Here is a 13,967-nt window from a genome sequence, read left to right as displayed (position 1 = left end):
CCTTAGGAATTCCCATGCGGCTAAGCAAGTTAATGACCTGGCATTGCCATAGTTATGGTGCAAGTTGCAACTGCAGTGCGTATTCAATCCCTGGCCCAGAAACTTCCATATGCCGTGGGTACAGTCCCCCAATAAAGAGAGAGAGAGAAAGGAAAAAGAAGCCCTAGGCACAGCTCTTTGGAGGAGCACAGCTGGCAGAGAGGGCCTGGCACTGCTGGCCACATCAGGGCTCTACGTGCTTCTTGGGCAGCAACCTGAAGCCTAAAAGAGAGCTGGTGAGTTTGCTTTGGAAATTTGGACCTAGCAAGTCCACCCTGGTTCCAGGTCCCTGTGCCTGGAACCACGCTCTCCCCAGCTCCTCGCCTCCACCCCTGTCCCCCTAATGCCAAGGTTTTTCTCCGTGGTGCTGTTCCAGGCCTGACAGGCTCTGTTTGACTCAGTGGGGAAATATGCTGAGATGTTCCGTATCATGTGAACCAGGGGGCAGAGCTTCCGTGCCTGTCCACTTGCGTTTCTTACAAACATCCTATCCTGGAGTTCCCATCGTGGCTCAGTGGTTAACGAATCCAACTAGGAACCATGACGTTGTGGGTTTGATTCCTGGCCTTGCTCAGTGGGTTAAGAATCCGGCGTTGCCGTGAGCTGTGGTATAGGTTGCAGACACAGCTTGGATCCTGAGTTTGCTGTGGCTCTGGCGTAGGCCGGTGGCTACAGCTCCAATTTGACCCCTAGCCTGGGAACCTCCATATGCTGCAGGAGCAGCCCAAGAAATGGCAAAAAAAAAAAAAAAAAAAATCCTATCCTAACAAATCTGTTTCTTGCCTGTCACTTTGTCTCTCACTGAATTCCTTCTGTGTGAAGGCGTAAAAAACCTGAACCTCAGTGAATCCAGATACTGGGTGAGTGATTCTAATTTAAAACCATGGGCTCAAGACAGGATTGAGATGGCGGGATAGAAGGACTGGAGTTCAACTTCTCTCATAAAAACAACAAAATTACAACCAAATGCTGAACAACTTTCAACCAAATGGACTGAAAACTTTCAAAAAGATATCCTGCTCATGTGAACCCGGATAAGCCACAGGAGATGGTGCTGGTCTATGCTGAGCAGGAGAGCTGGCTCTGGGCTAGCAAGGCTCTGCAGACACTCGGGACCACTCAGGAGTGGAAACCCCAGGGCAGGAGCTGGGATTTCCTCTCTAGTGCTGATTGTGCATGAGGCAGGGGGTAGGAGCTCTCCACTCACAGACCCTGGCCACCTTCTCCCACTCCCAGTGCTGGTCACCCTGCCAAGGCGAGGCAGGCGGGCTGACCTTGATCTTTGCAACAGGGACAGATACAAGGATGGGAGTCATATTGGAAATTTGACTACCAGCTGCTTTCAGGATTCAGCGGGAGTAACTGCTAGTGGATATGGAGTTTCTTTGGGGGGTGAAAAAATGTTCTAACACTAGACAGAGGTAACAGTTGTACAATATCTTGAATGTACTAAATGCCGCTGAATTGTTTCCTTTAAAATGATATGTGAGGAGTTCCCATTGTGGCTCAGCGGGTTAAGAACCCAACTGGTATCCATGAGAAAGCGGGTTTTATCCCTGGCCTCACTCAGTGGGTTAAGGATCTGGCATTGCTGTGAGCTGTGGTATAGGTCACAGACGTGGCTTGGCTCCCACATTGCTGTGGCTGTGGCTGGTGGCTATAGCTCTGATTCGACCCTTAGCCTGGGAACGTCCATATTCCAAGGGTACGGCCCTAAAAAGACCAAAAAAAAAAAAATGTAACAAGAAGTCTATATCTGATTTTCATCCCCAGTTGCTGGCACCAAGCTCCTAAAACCCTTGCTATTTCCTAAGTGATAAGGACAACAGGAGCATCTTTTGTTAAAGTATGTGGTTTCCCCAGTTCCTGAAACAGGAGCATCTTTTGTTGTTCAATACAAGCTCCTTTTAATTGTACCTGAGTTTCTGGTACTGAGATGACTTCCAAGGATGGGGACTAGTTGCCGGGAGAACTAACCACATGATTAGAAGGTCAGACCTTTCAGTTCCACCTCCCTGACATCTAGGGAGAGCCAAGGGGCTGGGAATTGATACCAATCACTAATGACCAATGATTTCCTCATTTGAGCTAATGTCATGAAGCCTCCATAGGAACCCAAAGGATGGGATTCAGAGAGCTTCTGGCTTGGTGAACATGTGGAGATGCTGGGAGGATGATGTGTCCAGAGAAGCCACAGGTGCTCCATGCCTCTTCCCACATACCTTCCCCTGTGCATCTCCTCCATCTGGCCATTCCTGAGTCATCTCCTTTATTCAAAAAGCAGTAATAGTGGAGTTCCTGCTGTGACACAGTGGGCTAAGGATCCAGCCTTGCTGCAGCTGTGGCTCAGATTCTATCCTTGGCCTGGAAACTTCCATTTGCTGCAGGTGTGGCCATTTGAAGAAAAAAAAAAGTAATAGTAAGTAAAGCACTTTCCTGAGTTCTGTGAGCCATTCTAGCAAATTGTGGAAGCCAAGAAGAGGGTCTTTGGAACTCACGATGTATAGCTGATCTTTAAGAAGCTCTGGAGGACTGGCATCTGAAATGAGAGCAGTCTTGTAGGACTCATCGCTTTGCCGGTGGGATTTGTGTTCCAGGGAGTTAGTGTCCGTATTGCTTGGTGTGGAAAACCCACGTTTGGTGTCAGAAGGGTATGGCAAACAGAATTTTTCTTGTGGGTCCCAAGGGACTTTTGAGGGTGACAGTTGTGTGCACTATCTCAACTGTGGTGATGGTTTCAGGAGGGGTACATGTGTCAAAACTTAGCTGGAGGAGTTCCCATCATGGCTCAGTGGCAACGGACCAGACTAATATCCATAAGGATGCGGGTTCGATCCCTGGCCTCACTCAGTGGACTAAAGATCTGGCGTTGCTGTGAACTGTGGTGTAGGCTGGTAGCTGCAGCTCCAATTTGACCCCTAGCCTGGGAACTTCCATGTGCTGTGGGTGTGGCCCTATAAAGACCAAAAAAAAAACCCAAAACTTAACTGAATACTTTACATACATGCAGTTTATTGTATATCAGCTATAACTCAATCGATCTGTTTATAAAAAAACAGAGATATATATTTTTTGGATGTTTAGAATGTACATAATTTTATGTGTTGTTCCATTTTTTTTGTATGCGGTGTTTTGAGTTTTTTTGGTTTTTTTTTTTTCTTCTGTTTTTTTGTCTTTTAGGGCTGCACCAGCGGCATGTGGAGGTTCCTAGGCTAGGGGTCGAATCAGAGCTATAGGTACTGACTACACCACAGCCACAGCAACTTGGGGTCTGAGCCACATCTGCAACCTACACCACAGCTCACAGCAACCCTGGTTCCTTAACCCACTGAGCGAGGCCAGGGATCGAACCGGCAACTTCATGGATGCTAGTCGGGTTCGTTAATCACTGAGCCATGACGAGAACTCCCGTTTTTTTGAGTTTTTAATTTTTATTTTTTATGCAATTTATAAAGGTTACATTCCACTTATATTTATTACAAAACATTGACTAGATTCCCCTACATTTAAAGGAAAATGGAGATGCAGGAGAATGGGGTGCAAGGCCAAGACTTCCCGAGGAGAAGAAGGCATCTGAGAATTCTACCCTCTGAGACAGATGGGTCTGAAGCTCACTCTTGGTCTCTGCCTGATCTGGGCTTGGGAGAAGCCAGCGGTCCCCAAATGCCCCTCAGAGCACAGCGATGTCACACACCACCCTGTGGACAGGAAGGAACCTGTGCCTGCTCTAAGTAGCGTGAGGATGTGGGAATGGTGGAGTCCAGCTGCCCATGGGCCATCTTGGGCTCGGGGGAGATCCAGAGATCAGGCCAGGCTCATCCCGTCTCCCCCAGGCTGGAAGAGCACATAGGCCCGGCAAGGGCAGTGATGGATTGGTGGTCCCCAGGCAGGCCAGGGGGACAGGCTCTGGGCCCCAGGGCAGGATCAGGGTGGCCATGATGGCCTGCAGGTGACCCACCTGCACTTCTGAGAATATGCACCAGCCTCTCTGCTCCAGAGCTGACAATAGATGTGTCTGATCGGATGTCCCTAGAATCAGTGCCCTGAAACTTCAGTTTGCCAGGGTTTCACCTTAAGGGCAAAAGACACACCCTGCACGATCATCAGATCCCAGACTGGGAAGGTCAGTCTCTTTCCCTTGGGACCCCATGCAGCCACATTGTCGCTGGAGAAGTCTCCTGACATCTCCATGCAGGCCACCCTCCGGAGGCCACTCACTGATGCAAAGTCCCTCCTGGGGGTCTCCCTCAGCTGGGTGACAGTACATCCAAATGAGTCCCCATAACACGTGCTGTCTGCACCTGCCCACCTGACCTGGGTAGCTCTGTCCCCACCTCTCTCCTCTGGGGGGCTGTCTGTACCTGCCCACCTCACCTAAAATTTGTTGGCACTTTCTCACGTCAACTGAGGGCTGTCTATACCCCATCTATCTTACTCAGGGCTGTGCACCTTCAAGAAGAGTGCTCAGAGGGGCATGTGCATCTGTCCTGGGAGGAGTTGAGAAGGTCAGCTGCAGCCCTTCTTACCAGCTCCAGAGCTCTCGACATGGTTCAGAGTCAGACACCTCCCGGCACCCGAGTCTAGCAGGCCGGCACCTTTGTCTGTCCCTTCTGGCTTCAGTCTGGGCCCCACCCTTCATTTTTGGAGGATCCCAAGAAGTGAGAGCAGGATACAGCCTCAGATGGTGCGCCAGCTCTGAGATTTGATAGACAAGAAAACTTATGGCCAGACAGGTCAGCCCCACATGGGCATCCTGGCTGGTTTGCCTTCTGGGCAAGCAGGCTGGAAATAAAAGTGCCACAGTGAACGCCCAGGCTCCACCAGTCAGGCCATTTCTGTCCCAGGGAAGATGCCAGCTCAGTGCCAGGAATGTTCCCGACACACCCTGGGCCAGGAGGGAACTAAAGAGTCACCAGGCCACCAGCAGCTCCAAGCACCTCTGCTCCGTGGGTGGACTCGCCTGGCTCTGCAGGAGACTGGGTCGGTCGGGGGCAGAGCCTGAGATGACCACCAGGCAACAGCATGTCTGACCCAGTTGCCTAGGCACCCCCCGCCCCCTAGGCCCCCTCCCCCCCTGCCCCCGCACCCCGCCCCACCAAAGTGAGGTGAGCAGTGGCTCATGGTTCCTTCCTACAAACTTTTTGTTTGTTTGTTTTGTCTTTTTTGCCTTTTTCTAGGGCAAAGCGGCATATGGAGTTTCCCTAGCTAGGAGTCCAATTGGAGCTGTAGCCACCAGCCTACGCCAGAGCCACAGCAACGCGGGATCCGAGCCGTGTCTGCAACCTATACCACAGCTCATGGGAACGTTGGATCCTTAACCTACCGAGCAAGGCCAGGGATCGAACCCGCAACCTCATGGTTCCTAGTTGGATTCGTTAACCACTGAGCCATGATGGGAACTCCAACCCTACAAACTTTTTGAAGCTCCCTCGCCAGCCTGGTTCCCCAAGCCCATGGTCCCCCCCACTCTGGGCACTCGGCCTCCCACTGCCCCAGACTTGCTCACGCCCACCTCCCCTAGCCCATCCCTCCTCACCTGCTACATCTCCAAAGGCTTCAACTCCAGGGACAGGACTCAGCCCTCTTCCATCTCTGTATCAAGATACAATTCACTTCCTAAAAAGATCACCCATTTGAACTGTACATTTTAAATGTTTGGGACCTCTGAGACTGCTGGAAGGACACAGATGTGTCAGAGGTGACCCAGCGAAGCACTTTCACGGCTACATGATTCAGGGGCAGTGAATAGCCAGAAGCAGCCTGTGTGTGTCCATGCATGGGACAAGGGACAAACAGTTAAAGGAATAAATAAATAAATAAATAAATAAACAATTTTAAAAAGTACAGTTCTACAGTTTTGAGTGTTTTACAGAATTGCGTCACCATCACCATATCCTACTTTTAGGACATCTCCATCACCCCAAGAGGAGACTCTGTCCCCATTAGCGGTCACTCCCTAATCCCCCTGCAGCCCTCCAGCCATCACTTGTCTGTTTTCCGTCTCTATAGATTTGCCTGTTCTGAAGATTTCATGTAAATGGAATTGGACAATGTGTGGGCTTTGGGGCCTGACTTTCACGCAGCAACATGGGGGTATTTTGTGTTTGTTTTTTCTTTTCTTTTCTTTTTTTCTTTTTTTTTTTTTTTTTTTTTTTTGGCCGCTCCCGGGGGCACGTGGAAGTCCTCGGCCAGTGATCAAACCCATACCATAGCAACAACTTAAGCCACTGCAGTGACTGTGCTGGTTCTTTAACCCACCGAGACCAAAGGGAACTCCCTCAGCATCATGTTTCCAAGATTCATTCCCAAGGCACCCTTCACAGCTTATCAAAACTGGTGGAGAAAACCAAACATTGTTCTGCTGAGGATCAGAAAGGGCCCCAAAGTCCCTGACGTGAAAAAGATGACAATAACAACGTCCATAATAATAGCGGTTGGCCTTCATGGATTGAAGGTCACATACTGGGTATGAATCAGGTCATTTTTCTGTTTTCTTTTTCCTCAGAACCACCTCGAGCAAGGAGGACAGTTATTCCCAGTTCTCAGATGAGGAGGCTGAGTCCCAGAGACATTGACGGCTCAGTGACAGAGCCAGGATCTCACTGCCCTCCACCCTCCCTCTCCCGCACCCCCAAGGCACATGCCTCCCATCTGCACCCTGCTCTGCAATGCTCAGCCTGGAAGGCTGTTCCCAGCAGGCTATGCAAGGCCACTTCTTTCTTGGAGTGGGTGGCAGGGGAGGATGGATGGGCAGCTTATAGCCTCCCTGTCCTGCAAGTGTTTCCCCTGATGGCAGCTTTCAGACTGGGCACCAGGCAAAGAACAAGGAGCTGTTTTTCAGACTGATGTACTACTCTGTGAGCATCTTAAAAGTTTTTTTTCTTTTTTGGCCACACCCGTGGTGTGCAAAGTTCCAGGGCCAGAGATCGAATCTCTGCCACAGCAGTAACCAGAGCCACAGCTGTGACAACACCAGATCCTTAACCTGCTGAGCCACCAGGGAGCTCCCTAACTTTTTTTAAAAAATTAATTACTTGGAGTTCCCGTCGTGGCGCAGTGGTTAACGAATCTGACTAGGAATCATGAGGTTCCGGGTTCGGTCCCTGCCCTTGCTCAGTGGGTTAACGATCCGGCGTTGCTGTGAGCTGTGGTGTAGGTTGCAGACGCAGCTCGGATCCCGCGTTGCTGTGGCTCTGGCTCTGGCTCCAATTCGACCCCTAGCCTGGGAACCTCCGCATGCCGCGGGAGCGGCCCAAGAAATGGCAAAAAGACAAAAAAAAAAAAATTAATTACTAGTGTCATTGCATGGACTAAACTTTGCATTTCATACCATATTTTAGTCATCTGCTGATTGTTTACTGTATTAGAAGCATATAACTGAATTCCCAACTTAAAGCTACTCTCCTTAAATTGATACAAATCTCTAAGAGAAAAATCTGTTGGAGTTTCCTCATGGCTCAGCAAGTTTAGGATCCGGCTCAGGTCACTGCTATGGCGCAGTTTCCACCCCTGGCCCAGGAACTTCTGCATGAGCGGGCACAGGCAAAAAAAAGAAAAATCTTTTATTTACCATTAATCCACAAATGATCTGTTTTCTAATGCAGAGATTAAGCAAAAGATTAAGTTCTATTAAAATTGCAGGGGGTGGGGGGAAGCTTGCCTCCGTAGTGAGTTGAAATGTGTCTCCCAGGCAAAAAATTACATCCTATTCCTAATTCTTGCCCTGGAACCTGTGAATGTGATCTTATTTGGAAATAGGGTCTTCAGTCTCCAGGGCTCACATCTCATTTGGATGCCTTGCTCTCAAAGGAGATTCAGGGAGACAGGAGATACAAAGATGTGGCCCAGGGCCAGGGCAAAAAAAGAGTTACAGGAAAGAACTCTCAAAGATAAGGATGCGCCCCAAATAACTTTCCCCTGTGTGATTTCCTTCTGGGGATTAGACCACAGATGGTTAGAAAGGACAGCACATAAAAGTTTTCTAGTGTTCCCCAGTGGCCTAGTGGTTAAAGATTCAGCATTGTCACTGCTGAGGCTCAGGTTCAATCCCTGGTCTGGGAACTTCTGCATGCCATAAACTTGGCCAAAAACCAACCAAACAAAAAAAGTTTGTTGGAGTTCCCGTAGTGGCTCAGTGGGTTAGGAACTCAACATAGTGTCTCTGAGGATGCAGGTTTGATTCCTGGCCTGGCTCAGTGGGTTAAGGACCCAGCATTGCCACAAGCCGTGGCACAGGGCACAGATGCAGCCTGGATCCAGTGTTGCTGTGACTGTGGCATAGACCAGCAGCTGTAGCTCCAATTCAATCCCTGACCTAGGGACTTCCATATGTCACAGGTGCGGCCCTAAAAAGAAAAAAAAAGTTTTTGTCTGTTCAGGGGTTATGATGTAATTTCACGAGCTGGTTTGCATAAAATAGCTTCAGAACTCTTCAAGACATGTCTTCTTAGTTGCAGAATAACTGCAAGTCGCTTTGGCTCAGCCACTGCCCAGCCCCCACCACCGCCGGAACTCCACAGATGTGCCCCCCACCCTGTTTGTCCCTAATGCCAAATCTGTGGATGTTGATCCCAACGGTCTCGTGTTCCTGGGCCTCTCAAGGCAGCTCTGAGAGGCTGATGCAGACGCTGCCGTGTGACTGCACAAATCGCTGGCCCGCAGCCAGGTCAGCTCTGGACCCGGAGGCCAGAAGCTTCTAGCTCTCCTGGGGCAAGTACGGTGCCGACAGGAAAATACTTGTTTGGTTTGCAAGTTGAGCCAGCCCACTGAGGAAGCTATGGGAGGGATAATAAAGATGGGAACCCATGTGGTCAAGGCTCCCGACTCAGCTTCAATGGGCAACACCACGGGCGTGGTCCTAAGGGGCTCTGCAGAGGGCTGATGGACGTGACCCATGACCCTTCCGCTTTCTGAAATCATCAAACATCTGCTGAGTGAGCTGTTTGGGAACTGGTCCCAAGCCAGGGTCATGGAGGGAGCGGAGTGGGGGGTAGGGGTGGGGAGGTGGAGGGTGGATAATCTCCGGAGCCCTCTTCATCAGGAACACACTTGAGTCATTTTTAATCAATCAAAAAGAGGAAAAGAGACCAAATGCAGTTAATGAATGCTCCCGTACCACGCTGTGTTGAAACTTTCAGAAGTTGGACTGGCAACAGTGAAACTTTGGAGACAACTTAAAATGCCCATCAGGAGGGAGAATGGCTAAGTAAATAAGGTTATGCTCACACAATGAGCTATTAGGGAGCTGATAAAAAAGAGCAAGGGAGGGCTGTGTATACTGACATGGAAAGATACATGACAAAAAAAAAGAGAGAGAGAGAGAGAGAGAGAGAGAGAGGAGTTCCCGTTGTGGCTCAGGGTTAAAAACCCAGCTAGTCTCCCTAGGTTGTAGGTTTGATCCCTAGCCTCACTCACTGGGTTAAGGATCCGGCATTGCCAAAAGCTGCAGTGTAGGTCACAGATGCGGCTCAGATCCAGCATTGCTGTGGCTGTGGCCTGCAGCTGTAGCTCCGATTCAGTCCCTAGCCTGGGAACTTCCAGATGAAGCTGGTGCAGCCCAAGAAAGAAAGAAAGAAAGAGGAGTTCCCATCATGGCTCAGCAGTTAACAAACCCGACTAGTATCCATGAGGATGTGGGTTCGATCCCTGGCTTTGCTCAGTGTGTTAAGGATCCGGCATTGCCGTGAGATGTGGTGTAGGTTGCAGAGTCGGCTGGGATCCCACACTGCTGTGGCTCTGGGGTAGACTGGAGGCTACAGATCCGATTTGACCCCTAGCTTAGGAACTCCATACGTCGCAGGTGCTGCCCTAAAAAGACAAAGAGACCAAAAAAAAAGAAAGGAAGAGAAAGAAAGAGGGAGGAAGGGAAGGAGAAAGGGAGAAAGAAAGGAAGGGAGAAAGGAAGGAAGGAAGGAAGGAAGGAAGGAAGAAAGGAAGAAAGAAAGAAAGAAAGAAAGAAAGAAAGAAAGAAAGAAAGAAAGAAAGAAAGACAGACAGACAGAAAGAAAGACAGACGACGTTTTTCAATGAAAGAACAGCTTGCAGTGGAGTTCCCACTGTGGCACAGTGGGTCAAGAATCTAACTACAGAGGCTCAGGTGTGAGTTCAATCCCTGGCCCAGGGCAATGCATTCAGGATCTGGTGTTGCCAGAGCTGCAGCTCAGATTCAATATCTGTCCTGAAAACTTCCATATACCCCGGGTGCAGCCAAAAAAAAAATATTTTTTTTTTTTTTGTCTTTTTGCCTTTTCTTGGGCCACTCCCGCGGCATATGGAGGTTCCCAGGGTAGGGGTCTAATCGGCCACAGCAATGCAGGATCCGAGCCTCATCTGCAGCCTACACCACAGCTCACAGCAACGCCGGATCGTTAACCCACTGAGCAAGGGCAGGGATCGAACCTGCAACCTCATGGTTCCTAGTCGGATTCGTTAACCACTGCGCCACGATGGAAACTCCCAAAAAAATTTTTTTTATTTAAAAAAATAACAATCTGAAAAAACAAATCTGTATTTGTTTCCTATAGCTGCTGTAACAAATTACCACCAGTCTGGTGGCTTAAAAGAACACACACTTATTCTCTTAGAGCTCTGGAGGCTGGAAGTCTGAAATCAGTGTCACCAGGCTAAGTCAAGCTGTTGGCAGGGCTGGTTCCTTCTGGAGGCTCAGAGGGAGAATCCCTGTCCCTGCCTTTCTGGGCACCCAAGGCTGCCTGAGTTCCTCGACAAGTGGCCCCTTCCTGGATCACTCCAACCTCATGCTTCTGTCACCACATCTCCTGTTTCTGTGTGAGACATTCTCTTGAGGACATTCCCTTGTGATTACATTTAGGACACACTTGCAAATCCAGAATAATGTCACCATCATTTCAAGATCCTTGACATAATCACATCTGCACAGTCCTTTTTGTCACAAACATAATATTGACATGTTCTGAGGATTAGGACACACATATCTTTGGGAAAAGGAGGACATTATTCAGCCTACCACGTTCATCTTTGAGGGTGGCTGAAATTGTGTCTGGTTCTTTGGATGCATCACAATGTATATTATGTGTCATAACATGGTGGGTCAGTCAGGGATCAAGGTGGGAAACAGAAGCCACTTGAGGTCTTTTAACAGAAAGGCGTTTAATACAGGAAATTCACAACTCGACTCTGCCATTGGAGAATGAAAGCAGCCATGGACAATGGATGGGCAATGGGGTCCTACCTTACAGCACAGGGAACTGTGTCCAGTCTCTTGGGGTAGAACGTGATGGGGGATGATATGAGAAAAAGAATGTGTGTGTGTATATATATATATATATATATATATATATATATATATATACACATATATGTATGGCTCACTTTGCTGTACAGCAGAAATTGGTGCAACATCATAAATAAACTATGCTTTAAGAAAAAAGTAAGCAGCCATGAACAATATGTTAAAGAATGATCATGACTGTGTACCAAAAAAACAATTTATGAAAACAGACTGCAGGCTGGATTTGGCGCTACTGGCAGTTGTTTACCAACTCTGGGCCATTCTACCCTGAACTACACAAACAAATGGCAGAACCTCACTCCTCTGCCCCAAACCCCCTGAGGGCTCCCCATCTGGCCGGAGCATTCTGTCCTCAGGGCCTTTGCAAGGGCTATTCCGTCTGCCTGTAACACACGTCACTTCCCTCATGGCAAAACTTCTCAATCAGGAGTAAGATATACAATTGCTGTTCCAACACTTTAACCCCATCACCCTCCTAGGCTTCTCAACTTTTTTTTCCTCTTTCATAATATAGTCAATCCTCTGTATCTGAGGATGTGGAAGCCATCAATACAGAGGGCTTAATGTACTACATCATTTTTACTAAGGGACTTGAGCATCTGCAGATTTTGGTATCCACAGGGGGCTCCTGGAACCAATCCCCTGTGCCCACTGACAGACAACTGTGCAGGAATACCTCACAGTATTGTGCTTCGAAGATACTGCGTTTTTCACAAATAGGAGGTTTGTGGCAACTTTGCATTGAGCAAGTCTGTTGGCGCCATGCTTCCAACAGCATTTGCTCACTTCATGTCTGTCACATTCTGGTAGTTCTTGCAAGTTTTCAAACTTTTTCATCATCATTATTATTTGTTATGAGGATCTGTAATCAGTGATCTTTTTCCTTTTATTCACTTCTAATTGATAGTATAGTTGATTTATAATGTTGTATTAGTCTCAGGTATATAGCAGAGGGATTCAGCTCTACATATACATAAATCTATTCTTTTTCAGATTCTTTTCCATTATCGGTTATTACAAGATACTCAGTGTACTCCCCTGTGCTATAGAGTAAGTCCTTGTTGTTTATCTCTTTTATATACAGTAGTGTGTGTACAAATTAATCTCAAATTCCTAATTTCTCCCTCCCACACCCCTATTCAGTGATCTCTGATGTTGCTACTACGGCTCACAGAAGGCTCAGATAGTATTTAGCATTTTTAGCAATAAAGTATTTTTGAATTAAGTTGTGTATATTTTCTTTTTTTGCTTTTTTTTTCTTAGAGCCACAGCTGGGCCATATGGAAGTTCTCAGGCTAGGGGTCAAATTGGACCTGCAGCTGCTGGCCTACACCACAGCCACAGCAACACAGGATCCGAGACAAGTCTTCGACCTACACCACAGCTCACAGCAATGCCAGAACCTTAACCCAAGGAGTGAGGCCAGGGACCGAACCTGCATCCTCATGGATCCTAGTCAGGTTCATTAACCACTGAGCCACAAAGGGAACTCCAAGTTATGTACATTTTTTAGACATAATGCTATTGCACTCTTTTTTTTTTTCTTTACAGCTGCACCTTCGGCATATGGAAGTTCTCTGGCCTGGGGTCAAATTAGAGCTGCAACTCTGACCTATGCCACAGCCACAGCAACAGTGGATCTGTGCCACATCTGCAACTATGCCACAGATTGTGTGGCAATGCCTGATCCTTAACTCACTGAGAGAGGCCAGGGATCGAACCTGCATCCTCACAGAGAAGATGTCAGATCCTTAACCCTCTGAACCACAATGGGACCCCTAATTGCACTCTCGTAGAATACAGTAGAATGTAAACATAAGTTTTGTTTGTTTGTTTGTTTGTTTGTTTTGCTTTTTAGGGCCGCACCTGCAGCATATGGAAGTTCCCTGGCTAGGGGTCTAATCCAAGCTACAGCCACAGCAACTTGGGACCTGAGCCACTTCTGCGACCTACACCGCAGCTCATGGCAACGCCAGATCCTTAACCCACTAAGCGAGGCCAGGGATTGAACCCAAATCCTCCTGGATCCAAGTTGGGTTCATTAACCGCTGAACCACGAAGGGAACTCCCTTTTTAAACATAACTTTCATACGCACTGGGAAACCAAAAAATTCTTGTGACTCACTTTATTGCAATATTTGCTTTATTGCAGTGGTCTGGAACCAAACCCACAAGATCTCCAAGGTATGCTTGTGCTTATTCCCTTCTGATATACTATATAATTTATTTGTTGTGTTGATCGTGTTCTGGCTATAACCTCTCACTAGAGGGTAATCATCACGAGGGCAGGGATCTTTGAATAAATTTTTCTACACATGAACCTTTTAGTTGAATGAATAACAATTCTGTGTGTGTGTACACACATGAGTGTGTGTAAAGATACATAAACCTATCAGGAAAGATCTACACCAAACTGTTGGAAAGAAACTAGGAAGAGATTCTTTTTATCTCACATACATTTTGCAACAAGCATATTTTCCGGTCTAATAAAAAGAAAAAGGCAGGAATGTTTCCCAAAGGCATAAAATATTTTATAAGGGCCTGGAACCAATAGAAAATGTATAAAGGGGAAAAAAAAAACATCTAATTTGGGTGTATCTTTTAGTCAGGAAAAAAACAGGATTTCTGGAAATGTGAGTGAAAATGGACCAAAAAAACA

Source organism: Sus scrofa, chromosome 2 (genome assembly GCF_054392235.1).
Source record: "Sus scrofa isolate SSC_HxYL_T2T_F1_AM1 chromosome 2, Sscrofa_HxYL_maternal_Yorkshire_Landrace_v2.0, whole genome shotgun sequence".
Classification (NCBI taxonomy): Eukaryota; Metazoa; Chordata; class Mammalia; order Artiodactyla; family Suidae; genus Sus; species Sus scrofa.
The sequence above is the reverse complement of the archived record's forward strand: the minus strand, read 5'-3'. Positions refer to the sequence as shown.